The sequence below is a fragment of the Symphodus melops genome (genome assembly GCF_947650265.1).
Source record: "Symphodus melops genome assembly, chromosome: 1".
Taxonomy (NCBI): Eukaryota; Metazoa; Chordata; class Actinopteri; order Labriformes; family Labridae; genus Symphodus; species Symphodus melops.
Window position 1 is genome coordinate 40,231,500 of NC_136691.1, and position 20,876 is coordinate 40,252,375.

Here is a 20,876-nt window from a genome sequence, read left to right on the forward strand (position 1 = left end):
CTATCTATCTATCTATCTATCTATCATGTGGACTCATTTCTCAGCTTAAAGATAGATATGCATTCATGAAAAAACAACAACAACAACTTATTACAGTTGAATGTCTGTTGTCTTCTCAGCGTGTGGGGTTCGACGTCTTTGCTGAGTTTGGCACCAGCAGCCTTTGCCCTTCCTGGCAAGTTCAACATCCACATGTCTGTGCTTCACGAGGTTACTCATTGCCCCAGTCAGATGTCTATGTGCAACTTGACACAGCCTATAGACTGGTATAGTTTTGAGTCCTAAAACCAGGAAGTGAGTTAGCATTTTAGCGCCATGGGTTCCTAACTCTAAAAGTCAATGGGGATTTTGAATGAGTTTGTGTTTAGACGCCTGAAATAAGATCTGTGGTTAACACAAGCTGAAGAGATGTTGATGTTTTGTTAGACGAGAAAAACTACGTTACCTAAGACCCCACTTGTGACTTTTAAAGTTTTTACGCGAACTTTAAACGGCGGTTGCTAACGAGTAGCTAACTGAAACTACAGTGGTTGTCACAGACATTAAACGTCATCACGCCGGGAACTCTCTCCCTAATCCTCCTTACAGCCTCTAGTCATGTTGTTCAGTGCTCTTGCAAATATTAGGTTAATAAACAACTTATTAAGCTAACATTTAGCTATCTTGTCAAATCCACTGATTAGATCGATGAAGCATAACGGTCGTGACGTCATTATAAATGTAGTTATGTATGTCGCTAGCGCATAACGTTAGCTTTTTACTTATCTCGGCTGCATTAACTCTTCAAACTTCATATAAATGATGTTCATCTGTAAAGATTATCCTGCTAAAAAAAAACAACAACGCGTCAGAAACATGTGTTTGACACAGAGTTTATTTTCTGCAATGATCCAAAATCCAATGCAAAAATCCCATAGGCGAATTTTCGTAGGAACCACCGGCGGCATTTTTTCGGGTTGGCCTACAAAAATACGTCATTACTATACCAGTCTATACAGTATACATCAACAATACAACCAAACCTCAGTGCTCTGAGGGGAAAACTTATGTCCATATGATATTATGATACTAAAAACTGGATAAAAAAAAAGAAGCTTGTATTGTGTCAATCAGGATGACATCACTAAATCTATGTGTTTACTCATCCTTGAATACCATTTGACAGTGTTGTAATACTATACAAGCTAGCAGCCCCCTTTTTTTCTTAACGACCTTTGAAGGAAATAACACACAGTTAAACACACACCAAAGACAGCTGCAGTAAGACCTCATTTTTCTCACAGTGAAGTTTCCAGACTTGGAGTTCTGTTAACTTCTGTATCTTGTCGTCTTTTGGGATCACGGGGCGGAAAGTGCTTGAGAATCTTTTTCCAAACAAAATAAGATAACACAAAGTCCTGCTATCTGAAGATAAAAGTGAAATACTGTGTTGTCTAGTATTGGGGGAAAAAAAGAAAAGAAAAGGGAGTCAAAGAAAGGAGCAAAAAAAGTTCTAACACATAATGGAGTTCAGAAGTTTTATTCTATTACTTCTCCTCGCCAGCAGGCACCAAGGTCATGTTTCCAGTACCAAAAAAACACCTTCATATAAAAAGCTTTTTTTTTTTTTTTTTTGTGAAAAAGCTCTGTGTTAGTTGTAAAATTCCTGCACAGATTTGCACTGCCTTCAGGAGATCTGTCTTCTGTAAGTGCCGTCTGAGATCTTTGTGGATCCCAAATGTGTTTGGCTGAATTCACTTGCACTGACGGATGTTGATCATGATTCCAGGAAGACCTGTTTAAACTCTTACTCGTAGCCGCACCTTTCAATTCACCTCTGTTGGATTACACTCAAAATTCACCCAGCAGCTGGAGCCTACATCTGTAACGCGCCGTTTCTTTCAAGGATAAAACCATGTTATTGAGGAAGCATCTGCTACCATCCAAAGTCATGTTATGCTTTAGTTCAATTTAAAACCCTTGAAATGCTTTTACATTACCCAGCCTGCAATGTTGATGAAAACTGTTCCTGTGTCATTAAAACACATTTTTAAGATGTCATGTCTGAGATTAGTCGTGCACTTTATTGAACTGTCAGATTAATAATTAAACATAGAGGGGTGTCGGTGTCCTGCTATCGTTGGTAGCAGGTAGTTTTAGTTTCTGTTTCTGGCTCAAAAAAAAAAAAAAAATGAAGCCAATTTTTTTTAACAACTAAATTGACCAGCATTACACTGAAAGCGAGCTTGGGTTTCATTTGACTGCATGAAAAAAACTGTGTGAGAGTGTGAACATGTACACATGCTGAGTGAGAAAGCAGTGCTTGTTGTTTGCATTAGATATATTTTCTCATATATTTTGATCCGTTCTGACTTTGATGATGATGTTTGTTACAAACGCTCATATTTGGGCACTGTGGTGATTTATTGTTAGGATTGATGCCTGCGGCAGAAGTGACTGGATAACCTGCACAAGACTTCATGTTGCATCCTTCCAGTTGATCCAAAGACATGTTGGAGCTTTTTTAACCCTCATGAGACACTTTTTTTTTTTTTTGGATGTTTCCTTTACTTTGCTAGTCACCTGTAGATGTGACACTGCTGGCTCCGGGGCATCCTTTGTCTCATCACAAAAGCCACTAGCAGTTGATACAAACATCATTGGACAATCATGGAATACACACCATCTCACCTGTCACACTGCAACAATCACATTGACAACTGGGCGCAAACATGAGGTGTAAAAATGTAAACAGACGCAGCCATCAGCTCTGCTTCCTGGCTATTACAGCCACACGTGTGTGTGTGTGTGTGTGTGTGTTTGTAGCTCCAGATTCTTGTACTACGTTGTGTGTTTGTGTTAGACTACAGTGTGTGTGTCAGCCTGTGTGTGTGTGTGTGTGTGTGTGTGTGTGTGTGTCTGTCTGTGAGGGGATAGGTGGAGGCCATCTTTCATCTCTTGCTGTGATCAGATATTCTACATGATATGATATGATGATACAGGCCCAATTAAGGGATGGGGTTGTGTGAAAAATGTGATGACAGGGCAAGCGGAAGACTAGACTGTGATCTGACATCTGAGAGGGGGAGAGCTACAAGGGAGAGAGAGAGAGAGAGAGAGAGAGAGAGAGAGAGAGAGGTAGACTGAATGGGTAAGGGCAGAGGAAGACAAGGGAGGGGACAGGCAGGACTGAAGGAGGGCTGTTAGAAAAGAGGGGAAGAGTGATGCTGGTAACGGAAATGAAGATGGGGTAAGCATGAGAAAAATAGTCCGTATGAATGCTAAGCAGAGGACAGACAGGGAGAATTAATATGATTAGGAAGGAGAAGGAAAATGGAGAGGCACATGAAGAAGAATGGAGAGTAATGAAAGACGGAACAGGGAGACAAATGAAGCTTCTTTCCATAAAAAATATATCGTCCAGGACGTTATGGATCCTACTTTATCCAGCCACTTTGTTGGAGTCTGAGGGGAATTTTGGTAAAACTTTGACAGGCAGACAAAAATTAGAAAATTGTTTTTTCTTTCAAAAGAATAAACCTAGTAAGAACTACTCCAGTTTTAAATGGATGTTGTTTTGATTTGACAGACGGTATTGCACTGAAAACAGCCCCGACTGTGAACTGGAGCTGATTTTGAACAGGGAAGCTTCTGGGTACTGTCAGAAAATCTGTTTTCCCCACATTTCCTAAGCCGGTCTAGAATAACTACAACAGTGTCAGGTGTAGGATTTTGATCAGGACGCACACATGCTTTGATCACTTTGCCTGCTTTTATCAGCATGCATGCTCTGTTCATAACCAAATAGGACCCAATTATGTCAAGCACATTGTTCTTTACCCGAAGTGCCAAAAGCACCACTCACTAAGGAGGAAATAACTCAACTAAAACATCACCTGAGGGCAAAAATATTCTTTTATTTAGCTGTCAAGAAATATTTCTGTTAGACTCCATCAATTACAGGAAATACATACAAAAAGTGTGCAGAATATTATCACTCCACAGTTGTATCCCGTATGAGGATGCAATGAAAGAAAGAAAGAAATCCTTCAAGGAAAATAAATACATAAGTTTTATTTGTGCAAAGTCAGAAACAGAAATACAAATGCACAGTGCAGGTCCGAGTGTCGTAGAGAGAGGTGTCGATCAGACATCTTGAAGCGCCCGTCTTGATGATTTTCTGGCTCTTCTCTTGTTTGGACACAAGTGCCTAAAAACAAAACAAAAAAAATCTTGTTAATAAACCTGTCAGAGACCAGTCTTGACATTTTTTTTAACCTGTTATTGCTCATAAAACAATTAAGAACAACAGAAAGAAAGTGGCCTAGTGGTTAGTGTGCATGCTCTCTCTCTCTCTCTCTCTCTCGCCCCACCAGTTTCTGACTCCAGTGTCCTGGAGTCTCTAAAGCAGGGGTCTCCAACCTTTTTTTGGATGAGAGCTACTTTCAAATAATAAAACAAGTTGGGAGCTACTTCTACTCCCCTTATTTTTGTTATATTCATATATTGTTATATACTTGCGTTTAATGAGATTTCTGACACTGTATGCTGTCGACTAGTGCATTGTAATCTGGTTAGATTAATCTAGAGTTGTAGTAAGCAGATAGTTTGCTATGAGTGAGGTTTTGTTTATGCATAGGGTAAATATTTTTATTTTCTTTCTTTAATTTTTTTTATTTATTTGGATTTGCTTGGCGAGCTACTTTTTGAGGGCCTGCGAGCTACCGGTAGCTCGCGAGCCCCCTGTTGGAGACCCCTGCTCTAAAGGCATAAAAGCCCCAAAATCAACCTGAGACAAATAAAACCAAAAACACTGACAGTGGAAAAAACTTGACTAAAAACTGTTCCCAGTAAAAGAAGGCCTAGACATCAAGCTGCTAGCTAAACTTTGAAACATGCTACCTCTGTGTGTACACTTAACCATTGCCAAAGCATGAGGGACAGCACTAGTTGCCGACTTTCATCACATCCCAAAGCTAGTCGCCTGAATGAAAGGAGTTCTGTGAGCTGTGAGTTCCCTGTGTACTTGACAGTGACAAAGGCCCGGACAATAGCCGCTGACATTGGTCCCCCTCATATCACGCTGCACTTTCCTCCCATTGTTCAACCCTGCACTTCTCACATGTATTGTCTTACGTGATATCCTTAGAACCTGATAAGACGCCTGCTGAAGGTTTTTGTCGCTGAGGACACAGGCCTGGGAGTGTCTCAGGGTTACAGCTGCTTATTATTCTCTCATAGAGGAGACTGGGAGAGACTGTAGGGTCTAGGGAACGCCTTATCGGATCCCCTTTACACCCCGCCTAACCTGGGTTACCTGCACCTCCAGCCCTTCCTCCATTACTCCTGCCATACTCGACACTCCCTTCCTGCTGAAAGACATTACGGTGTTACATTTCCCCCGAAACTATAAAGCCTGCTGACAAGCATGGGAGGCATTCTGAGGTCTGCTCTGAATGTATGTATAGCTTGTATAGAACAGCTGGGGTCATTGGAGACAGTAACTGAGTGTCTCACTAACTGGCTCGCTTCAATCTTCAATCTGTGGTGTCATTGTCTGCGTCAGACAACAAGGGCAGAGCAACACGTCATGTCAGGAGCCCTGGACTCGGGGTGTTCACGTTATTACTTTTTGCCATTCCATCTCTGATTCCTGTACAGGAATTCACACATGAGTATGAATCGTGTAAATGATATGATTGCTCTCCCTTTGGTACTGTCTGCCTCAGAGAGTGAATGACCGAAAAACAACTGACAGAGAGCAGAAACATATCATCTGGAGTAAATAATTCCATTAAAGGTGACGTTTGAACACATCTCTTTCACTTGTGTCTGCTTCAGAGTGTTGGTGTGAACTTGATTTATTTATTTTTTGCGTGATTTCTTTATGGAAAAGGGTTAGTGTGCTTTTTAAAAAATAGCACAATAGCACAAACACCGCCAATGTTAGAGACAGCTGGGTTCACCAGCTGGAGAAATTCTGACGTCTGCTTAAGAGGGCGAATCTCTGAAGAATGTTTCACGCGATGCTACAGTAGCAGTACGTCGCTGTTTGCTGTTTACATGACTAGAAATGAGCTCTCAGATTATCTGTAAATTTACTGTTGTACAGTAGTTCACACAGTAGAAGCCAGAAGATTGATACGTCACGTCAGGTCCACGTCAGAACATCTTTGTCCATGTCTTTACCAGAGCTGTTTCCTCAAGGGTTTCTTGAAATGTGTATTATTGTTTGAGGTTTCTGCCTGTTCAGGGGCAGTTTTGTTTTCTTGCCACTGTTACTTTCCTAAACGTTGTGCTGTACTCCTGCTTGATCCATTTTGGGACTTTGTAAGTAATATTACGAAGAGTATGGTGTAGAACTGCTCTGTGTCTTTACGTAACATGTTTCGTGAATTTGCACTACATAAACAAAAATGGATTGATCGATTTATATTGTCAAACGCTTGAAATGAATGCATCCATAGAAAGTTTGTTAAAAATCAGCAAATCATTTTTTCTTTTCAGGAATTCAAAATGTCGAAAAAGTAATGTTTTGGTTAGGTGGACTCCTTCCACAAATTTTTCCTCTGATGTTTGGTTGACAGTACAGAGCAGTTGGAGGTTGGCAGGAGGTCCCTGGGCCATCAGCAGCCAAACTCGAAGAGATGAAGGGAGGTGGATTCAGACAAGTCAAGCACGAACCTCTGCCTGCTCGCAGCACCTCAAGGGCACACGCTGCCCTGCCTGGTCTGTCTGTGCGTGTGCAACGCTGATCTTAGACGAAGCTACATGTGGCCCTCTCCGCATCCTCCTCATCTGCTCTGCTGACACTGCAGATTCAGGCCAGTACATAAAGATGATGTTCACAGTGTGTACGTGTCTGTGTTTGAACGTACATGAGTCCAGAGCTTTGCTCCTTGCTCTCAGTATTTGATGATTAAGTTAGATTTAAAAAATGCATGTGACAAACGTTAGCGACACATAAAGTCCAGATCTTGGTAATGAAGGAGTTGTTGCTCTGCTTTAAAGCATATAAAGAGTGTGTGTCACCAATGTCACAGCAGATGAGTCAATATGTAACTTCAATTCAAATCAGAATGAGTTGTATTGTAAAAAATGTGTGTAATAGAAAATAAAATAAAGTACTTAAAAATTTGGCTTCATTTTCCTCGATTGAATAGGATGTAGAATTGCTATTTTCTAAGCTCTAGTTCTTCATCACAGGTCAAACACTATTATACAGTATTTAATTATGTTCTAGAGCCGTGGGTATAAAGTATTAAAAACCTGTTCAAACTTTTACAGTTTCTGCCTTCACCCTTATCATTAACCTTGTTAACTTAAACAAAGGCAGGGTGTTCAGGCAATTGTTTTCAACACATTCAACTGTAATTTTAACAAATATTTCAAAAATGTTGCTGATCTAATTTTTGGGTTATACTTTAATGCCTATCTGCTATGATTGTTTTTTTTCAGAGCAGATCTGTAGACATGCATCCCGGTAGTTCACATGCTCTCCATCACAATGCTCATTTATGCAGAAAAATACAGACGTTTGTGGGAGTGGTCCCCCCACCCAAAAAAAAAATATATATATATATTTCATATCAAAATCTCCCTTGGGTTGTTTGACAAAGGCAGAATGTAGAGTCTGGTGTTGCCCCAAGTCTGACAACATGGTGGAGGAGCTGTATGCATCACTATCCTTCTGCTAACTACTCCCAGTAGACTGCAGCCAGATGCTTCCTCTCACCATGAGGACGCAACTGATGCTGCTGATCTGCACAGAAGAAGACTCAACTGAAGCCTGTCTGAGCTGGAAGAGGCTGCATATACAGACTCAGTGTAGTGGGAACTTAATGCATTAATGCACACAGGTGCAAACATGTGCAAACACTATAAGTAAGAAAACCTCATTTGCATTCTATAATCTAATACTGAGGAGGTTTGGACACATTCTGCTCTACATACAGATGCCAAAAAAAAACAGGCTTAGGGCGAGATGTACAGCCACATATAGAGATACTAGATATGTACAGGAATATGACTGACACACACAAACACAGCTCTCCACCATCCCATCTTCTCCATCTATGTCCATGCTTCTGAACCTGAGGGAGACATATTCTTTTTCATCTGTCAGTATGGATGGAAACAGACATGTTCAAAACACAACAATGGCCTCCCCAGCACCAAGGAGGCGCTATGTTTTGTATGCTTGAAGCACTGCATTATCTCCTAAGTGTCTAGCAACCCCAGTATAGTGAATAATGGATGCTCCTCTTCTTTCTGGAAAAAAAAAAAAGCCTTTCCTTCACTTGAGGGACCAGTCATGGTTTACCTGTATAAATGCCCTTTCTCTGTCTTTGGAGAAATGGATAGCACTAAAGGATGTGGGTCAGACGATTTCATTAGCACAGCATTTCTCTCTGTGTCTCCTTCAATCAGCCGCTTGACAGCAGCAATGTCACTCAAAATGTCTTACAGACGCTTTTATATGGAATTCTCTGAGAAATAGGATGCACAGACTGCTGATCCATAGCAGGGAACCTCGTGAAATATGGCCCATCTAACAAGAGGGCAGGACAGTTAATGTTTGAACGGAGAGAGCTGTAGTCACCTCTGAGATCAGCTCAATAGCCTTCTCGTCTTTAGCCCGGGGAGTCCAGTCGTTATGCCGTTATTTGTTTCTGGGTCATGATCTTCAAAGTCCCCGTCTTACCTAAAAAAAAAACAGAGGATTGTCAAAATGTTAGAGCTGTAGTTGTCCATACTGTATACACACTCTAAAATCATATATACAGGCGTTACACATGCAGAGAGTAAAGGTATTTGTAGACGTTCTATAAAACCTGCATTGAATCAGTCATGTGCGGAGGCTTTTTTTTTTTTTCTTTTTTTTTTGACAATCCTTTTTGACCTACTTGCTTCCCTTTGCTCTGTACAGCTAAGTGCGATTGGATAGGACTATTGTGTGCCTATATCTAACTAAGTCTCTTTGGTCTCCCTCCCCCCTTCAGTCTGGGGGTTACATCGAAAGAGTTTCAGCTATTGTGAATTATTTACTTGATTCTCCATTCGGGCCTTTAACCTCTGAGCAAATGCACAGGCAGCCGGGGTTAAAAATACACTCCCACAGGATCTGAGTTCATGCTATATGAATCTGTGTGTGTGTGTGTGTGTGTGTGTGTGTGTGTGTGTGTGTGTGCGCGTGTCTGGGCAGGTATGTAGGTTGGAAACACACAAAAAAAGTATATCACCTGAGACACATTAAGCACCTTTTCTTCTCTCTCTTTTACACACACACACACACACACACACACACACACACACACACACACACACACATACACACACACACACCTACACACACACACACACACAGTCAGTGTGTGTCATCAGTGCATCATTATGTGGACACTTTTTGTGAGAATCCAGACTTTCCCAGATGGGATTATTGTAACAGGGTTTGATCTGGGCAAAAGCTATGGCTGTGATTCTGTGAGATTGTGTGTGTGAGCGTGTCAGTCAATGTCTGTAAGTGAGTCCTGACCATGTGCTTCATGACCCGAGAGAATGTTCAGGTGCAGCTCCCTTTTTTCTATGAAATTTGAAGTATATAGAAGGAGCATAAAACGGTGCCACATGTCATGACTTGAGAGTCCAGAACGACAGAAACTGGCTGTGATTTACAACAGAGTTATAAAAGGATGCACCGATCCTATCCTGGCACAGATATGGTCTTATATTGACTTAAGGTATCGTGACACGAGGCCGATCGATCCATTGGGCTAATCGATATATAATACAGTTCCATATTTTTTGTAGGTAATATGGCAAGCAAACATAGCGAGGAGGGAGCTAACTACAAAAACGAAGCACTTCCTACAGCTTCTTTTAGATTTTCTACAAAGCTAATGTTTCGAGGGTGTTGGTGGAAGGAGGCGAATGAAATGAAACCGAAGCAAAGTCAACTTGTTGGCCGCGTTGCAAAGATGTGAGAAACGTCCAAACTGATGGTGTGTGAGAGCCATGAAACAGTTGAAACCACGACACGGTTCAAGCATCCATGCCTGGTCTCTAGAATGAAGGAGAACACTTGTCAGCAAAGTCCATAGATTGAAGCGTCACTGCAGATACCTGGATCTATGATGTTTTCCCATTGTCATATTTAATAGTAGACCAGTTGGACACGATACAGCACAGTGCTACAAGCTTAAACTCCCCCCGATCATACACAAGAGACTTGAGTCAGTTGACTGATGTGCATGACACTTTGACACACAGTTCAACAAGCAACATGGAAAAGCAACAGACAATACACAGTTTTCATTTATTCCATTTTGTTTTTCAAAGTTGAGACAGCCTGATGCTGCCTTACATGTACATGATTCCCAGTCACCGTGAGGACTATAGGTGATTATGCGTCAAACAACCTAAAGGCCCGGTATCAGATTGTTATTGGAAATGAAAAAGTTTTACTGGGGCATCACAAGTATACATTGTGAATATTGTAGTTGATCCTTTGGGTGAGAGACTGGAAATAAAGGTGTCTGAGAAGCAAGCCCATCAAACTGACTGAGGCTGCAGACGCTCCCATGTCCTGCTGTGTGAATATTAATGTCACCGAGATATGTGGGCCTTAATAGATCTGCATGCACACACACACACACACACACACACACCTACTCGGCCATGTTGCCGTGGTATGTCCCTGGCATGCAGCACTGTTGTCATGGATACCCCCAGACACATCCGCCATCCCTTATGAGGGGGGATGCTGAGCGCTTCAGAGGGGCTGGCGCCAAACTCGCCCCCTCCTCCCTCAAACCCTCAACCCTTTTCTCTCTCTCTCTCTCTCTCTCTCTCTCTCTCTCTCTTTCTCTCTCTCTCTCCCCTTCCCCCAAAACTGAATCCCTGTCCCTTATTCTTCCAGAAAACTGGCTCAGCTTTTAAAAGGGTCCCTGCTCGTCAACAGGAGAGGCCTGCAAGCACACAACAGCTATCCTGTCCCGGTGTAACATCTCAGCTCGTGACTGGAATTGTCTGGTATGCTGCAACCTGGATGGTACAGTATATTGTAAGTATCAGATACGGACTTCTACGACCACGCCAGTACCAGTTTGAGCCTGAAAAACCTGAAGAAAAATAATTAAAATAATGACATCAGCTTTTATGTGTGTGTGCATGTGTGTGTATGCCCTCAGGGCTCTGGTTAAGCTTGTCGTTTATCCTGAACTGATCCTTTTCATTAGCCATTATCAATAATTCAACATTGCACTTGCTTTAATGGTTTAATGCGGGCAAAGCGTCAATCCACACACATCCACACCGGCTCACACACACTCAACTTAATAGCACTCACTCTCTTGGCCTAAGCCCAATGCCACTGAGGTGATTATATAGATGTGTGTAAACGTGCACATAACCCAGTCAGAGCACCTAAAGCATTCAAAGTAAAATCCCTTTCAATGGAAAACCCATTTTGCACCACCAGGCAGTTTAAAGTGGAATTCATTTTTGATTCCCCTACAAACGTCTATTTTTTTTATTTTTTTTTGCTGTATTTCAACTTATCTGTCCTATAAAGGGGCACATCAAATTCTCCACTTTGAGGGTGAGAAAATGAAAAGGGTTAATCTTTTATGATGTGTCCCCTCCCCATGCGTGCTCTCTTTTGCCCTCCCTTTCATATTCTACAGCATGGCAGTGCTCCATGGCTGCACATATGCTGGAGAAAAAAAAGAAGAGGAATCCTCTTTGATTGGAAGGCTAATTTGAAGTGTCAATTATTCTTATGCAAATGGGGGTACAGTTTCTCACATCTAAAATGGGTTTGGAGGCACAGATGGGTGTGCCTTCATGTGTGTGTGCGTGCTTGGACAAATCCAAAAACATACAGCCCCCCACCCCCCCACACACACACACACACACCCTCCTCAAGCCCTATACCTCTTAGGAAAGCTGACAGACAAAGACAGCCAGCATAATGGGACGAGGATATTTGCATGTACATTGTCCATGCTGTACGGCAAACAGATCATAAATCGAGAACACAATACCTAAACAGTAAGAAAGGCGGCAGAAGTGCAAGTCAGCGCCCAAAACACAATATCGACAATACGCCTGCATGGTTCTATGTTGTAATGTAAATAATGAAATGATGTTGGGTAAACAGGAACACACCAAGTGCTTGGCTGTATCGCGGTAAAGTATTGTGGGCAAACAGAACAATTTACTAAAGGTTTTGTCATTGACACACTTTCCTATTGAATGTTTTTTTGTTGTTGTTTTTTGTATGTGTGCTACTGCCATGGCAGAGGTGCAAAAGAGAAATATAATCCCAGGAAGGAGTTACAAGGAGATCCTGTTTAAAGAAAAAGGGAGAGAGAATAGGCGAGACATTTGAGTGTGCCTAAAAAGCATATGTTCGCGTCTTAAGGACAGTGTGTGAACCAGCACACGCTCCTCTTTATGCTAATTAAGGCTACGGACTCCAGCCTGAATGTGGATGAGAGATTTAGACTGACAAAGAGAGACAAAGTATGGATGAAAAGAAAAAAGAAGCAGACAGACTGAGGACTCTACATATAGACTCTGTTGTCTGACCCTCTCAGCTGATGTGGTGGTTCAAGTAAAAAAAAAAAAAAAAAAGAGGCTTTTCAGCCTCAAAACAGGATCAAACAACCTGCTGTGGAGTCTGGTTACACCATAACAATGGCTTACATTCACTCTCAGCCTTAGCACACCAGCTTTTCCCTGAAAGGGTGTAGAGTAGAGGAGAGGGAAGAGTAAGTCTGCTTTCGGAGGGTGGGTGCGTACGAGGGGAATATAGACGATATCTTAGACGATAATGGTGTTGAACAGATTAGATGGTATCAGCCTACCATGTTTGTTTTCAGCTGTCGGCTTCTCGAGCTCTACTGAGATCCATGGCCAACGCCGCAGGCTCCCTCAACCTCAAGAAAAAACTTTTAGATACTGGCACATGCAAGAAGCACTGTGACAGATAGCAGTCACATATCTTAAATAACGACAGCCAGGGAAGAGTGACTAGCCGACGACAAATCGCTGACTACAAAGTGAGCTGAGGTTTCTGCCAGAAACCTGCTGTTGTCAAACTCCGTGATTGGTCGAAGGAGATGTTATGATACCACATTTGTCTTCGTGGTACCAGTTCCCTTAAATAGACTTTGGAATTCTCTTATTCTGACAACCACTTTAGTTTTCCTGAGGTAAAACAAACACAAAAAAAATCCAGTTGGAAAAATGCTGATCGCTGGCATTTGACCACCACTGAACTCTTTACTTTTGTCGTGTTCATACAATCATTTATCAGAAACCAGATCATCGATAATGGGATTGGGTCGCCCAGTTTGACAACATCAGTGTCAGATCTGTCTGTGTCGGCACAACTGTTTCTACCTGATCGCATTGACCATTTGATGGACTTTGAATTGACTGGTGAATGAATGAGTCGCTCTTTAACGCTTGTCCTCGTTAGCTTTGGGTTTTAAACTTCAACACACTAACGCATTCCTGAAGATGCCACCCCTCTAAGCGTCTATGTCCACAGCAGACAATCTGATTAATCGCCGACCCACAATCGACAGCTACTATCTGCTAACCTCCTGCTTCTAAAGCATTGAAAAGCAGCCTAGGCAATTTGTATTTGTTTTGCATTGGTTCAGTAGTTCTGGAGGAAATTAGTATGCAGTCAGGGATGGGAGAGCTTGTCAAGATCGGGGGGGGGGATCTCTACCCGCCCACCGAGTGGATCTACATTCATGAACAATGTTGACAAGAAAGCTGAATAGTGTAAAGACAAGGAGCAAATAAAAATGGAGGAGAAGAGCATGAATATTCTTTTTCATATGAGTGCACCTTCACAGACAGGCCCTTTTCTCTATCTGTCTGTCTGTCTGTCTGTCTTGCATGTCTGCTCATCTGTCAAGACTCTCCATCTCACTTTTTCTTCCTCACACCCGCCAGCCTCTCCTCTTTTTCTGAAAACCATGTGTCATATCACATCAAAATGCTAAGGCCAGTCCTTTTTGAGGGTGTTCTGCTGGACCATAGAGCGAATAAACATCCATGTCAGGAGAAAGCGATCTGGGGGCCCTTCTCTCGCTGAGCCCGAGCTCTCCTGGGAAACACACAGCTCATACAATGGATAGAGGAGGCCTTTTGTTGAGTCTCTGGGAGCTGCGGGGCTAGCTCTGGATCAAACAGGGGGTGTGTGTACATTTCTGAATTTTGCACACACACATTCACGGGCAAACCACACTGACATGCAAGAGTGAACACACACACACCTTCGCCCACACACACACACAGAATCACAGACTTTCCTCGTCTCTGTAAACTCGGTGTGACTAAGTAAACTTCTTCACCCTTTAGCAGTGGTTACTGAGGGCAGGAGGATGAATTTGAAATAGCCAGCGGGAGAAGAGACAAAGAGGAGAGTGGTGACGTAAATCATTGTTGGACTGATTTAAACTGGTTTAGTGTCAGTCTGAAGCGGGCTCACTGTTGTACTTTAAACAAACCCCAGTTCAAAGCCAATGTGGCTGGGACTCCTCACGGTGTCCAACGCAGGGCAAGCCTGCAGGGGAACATCTTGTGCTCGTAGCGATAGCCTATGTGTTTGCACAGTTTAACTGCATACATGAAATATGTTCAATGATATGATGTTTTAATAGCATAAGATAATGTGGGAGGGGCTGTACAGTCTTAAAAAAAAGTACTCATAAGATTCAAAATCGGGTGGTTTTGTGGTCATTGTCTAAGAAATTTGTTTTTTTAGGGCTGAATAATGTGAGCAAATGTGGAGAAAAAACAACAACAAAAAACAATACAATATAAAGTTCTGCAATTTACCTCCCCAGAAAAAAAAACATTTTATCCAAGCCACTGGACTTGCTCCTAGCCGTCTGTCCCTCGTGCGGCTTCTATGGGAATTCTTCTCACTGAAATGAACTCACACTGTCTGACCCTATTCATCCCCAGGACTGCACTTTCTCTGGGACTCCCCCTTTTCCAGTCCTGGTTTCCCACAGACCTCTCTCTCGTTCTCTTTTTACATCTTCCCCTTCTTTCTCCCTACCTTCCCCTCCTGCACGCCCCCCCCCCCCCCCCCCCCCCCCCCCCCCTTTTTCCAACTCTCTGCTTTGCTTTCAACTCCAATTTTGGGCACAATGAAGTTGTTCTGGCTGACAGTTTGGCTGGTAGAATAAATGTTGTTTGAGCCTGCTGTGTGGCCCTGTATTGGGCCCATTCTCCCCCTCGCCAGCTCAGTTACCGAGGGCCTTGTTGGTGGGACACGGAAGCCATCCTTCCCCACGCTCTTCCTGACCCATACAATTAGCCTCAGAACGCACTGGGGGCTCACCTGCGCCTCCTCTTTACATCTCGGCTTTACAACGCAGTATGACAATACGCAATAAAAGAGGGACGTTAACCATCTAACACACCAATCTGAGGGGGAAAAAGAAAAAAAACTTCTACATTTTGCAACATGAGGTTGAAAGTGTCCAAGACCTTCATTCTCCAGTCGTCCAGTTAGCATGTGGTTCTTGTCTGTATTGCTTCTGTGATGCTGCCGTCTCTGCTACTCCACAGCCAGGTCAGCCTGATTTACTCCGTTACTCCATGTCTTGTAGGACGTGTCAGAAAGGATTCTGTATTGGGGTCAGCTGGAAAGACAAAGCCTGCAGCCCTCTCTCCTCTGTCGCTTTCAGTAAGCATCAACCAGCATCTTTCTCTCTCTCCCCTCAGACACCCCCCCATCACTTTTTTCTGTTTTTTTCTGTTTTTATTGTCCAGTTCTATTTTTCTGTGTTGTAGTCAAATGAATATGAGAAAAAAAAATCATTCCTACTGGTGCGTAACCATCCTGACCTACACACACAAAAACACAGAAGCCAGGACATGAGAAAGTGGCTGGGAGAGGCCCTGATGGGAGGGGAGGGGGGGGACCATATGTCCAGGCGTTGTATATCAGTCGGCTCGCCCTCAGCACTCTGCCGGACCACCATAACTTAGTTTGTCTTCAACACAAAGTTTGGTCCAAGCTTGGCTGGGTTCATTAGGAAGCTATTCTCTGCAGCCAATGAAGCTCAACAGACCTCCAACAAAGGAGCTAATCACACCCACTGCTGCTCTCTCTCTCTCTCCCCCTCGTCTTAGCTCCGTCTCCAACAAAAAAAAAAATCTCTAATTTCTCACACGTTTTTTAAATAGAGACCAAATATAAGTAATCAGTCCTTGCCAAACAATTGTTAACCAGCATTTTGACGAGAAAAAAAACAACAGTCAACAGGCTGTGGAAGACAACTTATAAACAATCACAGCACAAAAAAAAAGACCTTGATGCTGACGGAAAACGGCAATTGTCCCGCAGTCGCACCTTTCATTCTTTTGTGCCTGGATGTTGAATGCTACAGAAACAAAAACAGATAATTGTGTCTCCATAGAAGATTCACACCTGTACCTGTTTGTGTATGTGACTTGACCCACAGAGTGTCATGTTCTAACCTGACAGACACTTCCCTGTCTCGGATGTGTTAGTGAGATGCTGTGTGCTGAGCCTGTGTCTACCAACAATGTGTTGGTGAGTGCAATTTGAGTGCATGTGTGAGCAAAGAGGATGCAGTCCTCTGACAATGGAGAGCCCCGGGCTGCAGAATACTTGAAATGACCTTGAACCTCAGCATTCTCCATTCCCATGGCTGCAGGGACGGTGAGCATGTCTGTACTTTTGTGCATGTGTGTTTGAGGAGAAGAACAATGATGCTTTGCACTTGGTCTGTGCACATAATAGCACTTCCAAAATTCTTAGTTCAAGACAAACCATGGCAAAATATTTCCAAATAACCTAGACCATTTTAATACAGGTGAGATTTTCAGCCATGTGATTAATGAAAGTATTGTCCAGCTTGTGAAATTGAGACTATTTTTGTCAAAATATTCTTGTAAAAATAAGCTGTGTATGTGTCCCACAACCTTTCAGTGACTGTGTTTGATCGCCCTGCATCCAGCAGAGAAAGAGTCTTGCTCCATACCACGTCCCCTACTGCGCACACTGGCTACAGGCAAGCACGAACATGGCTGATCTTGACATGGCTTAAACACACACAAAGGCTTGTCAAAAAAACCCCAACACAAATACACATGCAGACAGACACACGTAGGAGTGCACGCTGATGAAGAGGACTTGGTGGGTTAAGGACGGTGGTAGGGGGTAGGGACGAAAGAGAGACCCAGCAAGGGGTGGTAAAGGCCATGTCACCATGCCCTGCTTGGACACAAATGTCAGCAGCATGACTACCTGTACATGGACACCCAGCAGTGAGTGCACAAGATGACCAAGAAGAAACAGATAAGGAGGAACAGACTAACTGTCAGTGTAAAAAGAAGAATTATAGGGCACTAACAGCCACATATTTCCATTAAACATATATGAAACTATTTTTAACACTATCGGGCGATAAATAAATCTTTCTTTCCTTATTAAACCAAAACTCTTTGCCCCCTCAACATGTAAGGATTGTTATCTCCCAATAAGTCAATTAGATGTATTCCCCAAAGAGATGCAATCCTTTCTGCAGTCCCCCTCTCCTCCCCTGCTCCCCATCCATTACATGTTGCACATTTCAACTTTCAAAGTGGAGAGAGAACACAATGCCCTCTGCAACCTAAAACAACACTGAATACATTACAAGTATTTTGCACTTTAATATTCCAACAGATACAAACAAACACACACACACTCAGTATAACACTGAGAATCTGAGGAAAATGCTCTGTTTTTTTTCCTCTTCTCTCTTTTAAAGGTCAAAACATAACCCTGCACCATCGTGAGGCACTTTGAACACCAACAAAACACTTCCCCAAATGCACTCAAAGTTAACAGAGATAAAATTCACTTTACAGCTCCTAGATTAGCATCACAATGTATGTACATTGTGATGCATTTTCCATTCATCCGTTCACCATTAGTGAGGGAGCTCTTATAGACTGAGCACGTTGACTGTAAGTAGGGACCTTGTATTCCATGTTCAGACCAATCAGTTTGTGCTTTTTGTTGCATGGGTTCAAATAGCAAGACTGTTGTGGGATTTAACTTGCAAGTTAGAAATTCAAACATACACACACACGCGCGCACACACACACACACACACACACACACAGACGAACACAGAGGCACTCACACTCATTCACAGTCACACGGTTACCAGTAGCCTTGCAGACATAATGGCACTTTCTGAATCTTAAAATGGCCGAGATTAGAGCACAAAACACTTTAATTTGAGCATTTTATTGTACAAATGAAAACATTTTTAAAAGATGTCATTTGAATACATTTACTTCCGTGTCGTAACATGTGATGAATTTCCACGTTTCCTTGAACTCGAAGTAGAGAATCAATTTTTCTAAATCACCACCTTCGCTGATAAAACGTTCAGATAATCATGACAAATTGGTCCCATCTTTTTGAAGAAAAAAAGCACCGACTAATTATTTCCACATTGTTCAATTTCACACTCCAATGCAATCGAAATACATGTAAACCTGCAACGCACACCACCTTTAATTTCCAGATGGTCATAGTGTAAATGGACACAGTAACGAAAGATTCCCTGAGCCCAAACCTGAGAACATCTTCCCGTCAGAACAACATGTCTTCAGAGAAAAACAAATCCTCCATCCCTTCTCTTAATACAATTTTCCTTCCTCCCCTTTCCTTCATTTCCCCCATTTCTACCCTAGGCCTCCAATCCGAAACAGAGTTCCTTATTGAAAGCACTGTGTTCTTCTAGTCATCACCGACACTTTTATAGAATCCTCCGCCAGACAGTGATGATTTGTGCCTGTGTTAAAGCGGAACTACTCGTTGCCTCTTTCACAGTATAGATTGCTGCCATTATCTGGAGCCATTCCTCTATCTGACACAAAAAAGGAGGAGAAAACATTGAAGGGGGGAAGGCTGAAGGAATTTAAGCCAACTGCTGTATGAATTGCTGATGGGACCTGAGTGACAATTTGGTATGAAATTGTCAATGTCAGTCACATAGACGTTGTCATGTCTGAAGCCCATGCTGTGTGGAACCACGCTTTAGTTGGTACATTTGTAGGAGGACAGTTTTCAATAGGGATCGTCAAATCAGCATCAAGCTTTTATTGGTGTAACTGATGGGAACTAAATAGGGTTTGGTTAATATAGACATGAATGTCCGAAGGAAAAGAAAAATTGCTTTGAGCTAGAACCTTTGATTGTGGTGTATCCTCTCCAATATTTCATCTAATGTGGACTGAATGTGGCGGAAATGCAAATTCAACGCTGTCCCCTTTCACATAGCAATCTTTTGTGGCTGCTGGGCATTGAGGGTGGGAAAAACCTTGAAGCGAAGGGGTTCCACAGGCCACTCATTTGGGCCATGAATGAGCCAGTGCCCAAGCGGGGAAAGATGGTGTGCCAGTGGTACGCTCTCTGCTAATTGATTGCCTCTACTAACAAGAGTATAATGTATTCTATTGTGATCATCCTTTGCCCACGTTCATTAAGCCAGGAAGCAGGCTGATCTTTTTTTTTTTTGTCTTCCTCCTGCCCCTCGCCTCCCCACCACCCCCTCCTCCCAATCCTCTTTTTCCCCCTCGTTCCTCTTCTCTTTGCCCCCCCCCCCTCCCTCCCTTTTTCTCTTTCTCTCTCCATCGCGGGATAAGAAAGGTGATGCAAAGGTGGTATGACAGGCAAAGCATCCCTCACCATCCCGAATGCAAAAAACAAACAAAAAAAAAAAAAAAACAGAAAGATGAACAAAGAGCAGATGGGAGGAATCGAGGAGCTGGATGCTGGATGCTGCTGGAACGAAGAGTGGATGAGAGGAAAAGACAAGGACGAGAAGGTAGAAAAAATGCGGAGACAAAAGGAAGAAGGTTGGAAAAGACGACACGATGCAAGTGTGGAAGGAAAAGATCAAGTTCAGAGATTCTCCCACCATCCCTCCATCTCTCTCTTCACTGCCCCCCTCCTGTTCCATCCTCAGCTTCTGTCAGGTTCCCACTCACTCCTGCTCTCTTCTTTTTACCCCCCTTTCCCTCTTTGCCCTCTTTTCACCCAACTCCCTTTTCCCCACGACAGCTCCTCATCCAGTCTCTGGATCGCCTCTTAATAGGAGCTGGCGGGACAATAGTTCCATTGTTGGCCGTGTTTGGGAACACCGGACTGAAACAATCGCTGTTTACCCAAGCAGTGGCACAGCCTGGACCCTCTCCTTCATTACAGCTGGGCCAAGTCTGATTAAGTCTATGCCACAAGTGCTACAATGAGTCTCTGAGCCAGCCACAAACATCCTCTCCCATCTTTCTGCTCTTTCATCTCACTCCCAGCTTCCCTCCTCTCGTGTTTCCTACAGTTAAAACTGTTGTTGCATTTTTTTTTCCCCCACTCTTCATCCAGCTATCCTGTTTTTCACTGCATCATTGCCGCCCTCTGATCTACATCTTTATTTACCAGCGACAAATATTAACCAAGAGGAAAGTAAGCAGAAAGGGTGTACAAATGACAAATTATTTCAGGAAACCGACGTTGAAATCTGCTCCATTTCCAAATGTCCTTCATTATCTAGGACGAGGCTTACTTTCTTTTATTAAAAAACCCCAAAAGGTTTGAACATGCTGCAGGCGGTGCAAATGTGTTCGTCTGTAAGAAATAAGCGAAAAACTCCCTCTGTATAATGGTTAGAGATCATAAAAAGGAAATCTGCATGGAGGTGGCATTATGAAGCTTGTGGCAGAGACTCACTGAATCAGTGGATTGAAAGCCTTTTCACTCAACCTCAGCTCTGTGGCTTGTAACAGAAGCATGCTAGCAGCACTATGCAAAGCAGTATCATGAATATGCGTAATTAGGT

At 42.8% G+C, this 20,876-nt stretch overlaps 1 long non-coding RNA gene across 2 annotated transcripts in view; it reads right to left on the bottom strand.

Moving 5' to 3' along the window:
• Positions 1-2,874: 2,874 nt before the first annotated feature.
• Positions 2,875-20,876, bottom strand: part of LOC306826327 — a 41,282-nt gene continuing 23,280 nt past the window's right edge. For both annotated transcript variants that reach the window (XR_013779394.1, XR_013779395.1), the window contains exons 3-4: positions 8,582-8,683; positions 2,875-4,189 (exon numbers count right to left, since the gene is read on the bottom strand). This is a non-coding gene — a long non-coding RNA (uncharacterized lncRNA). The remainder of the gene's footprint in view (positions 4,190-8,581; positions 8,684-20,876) is intronic.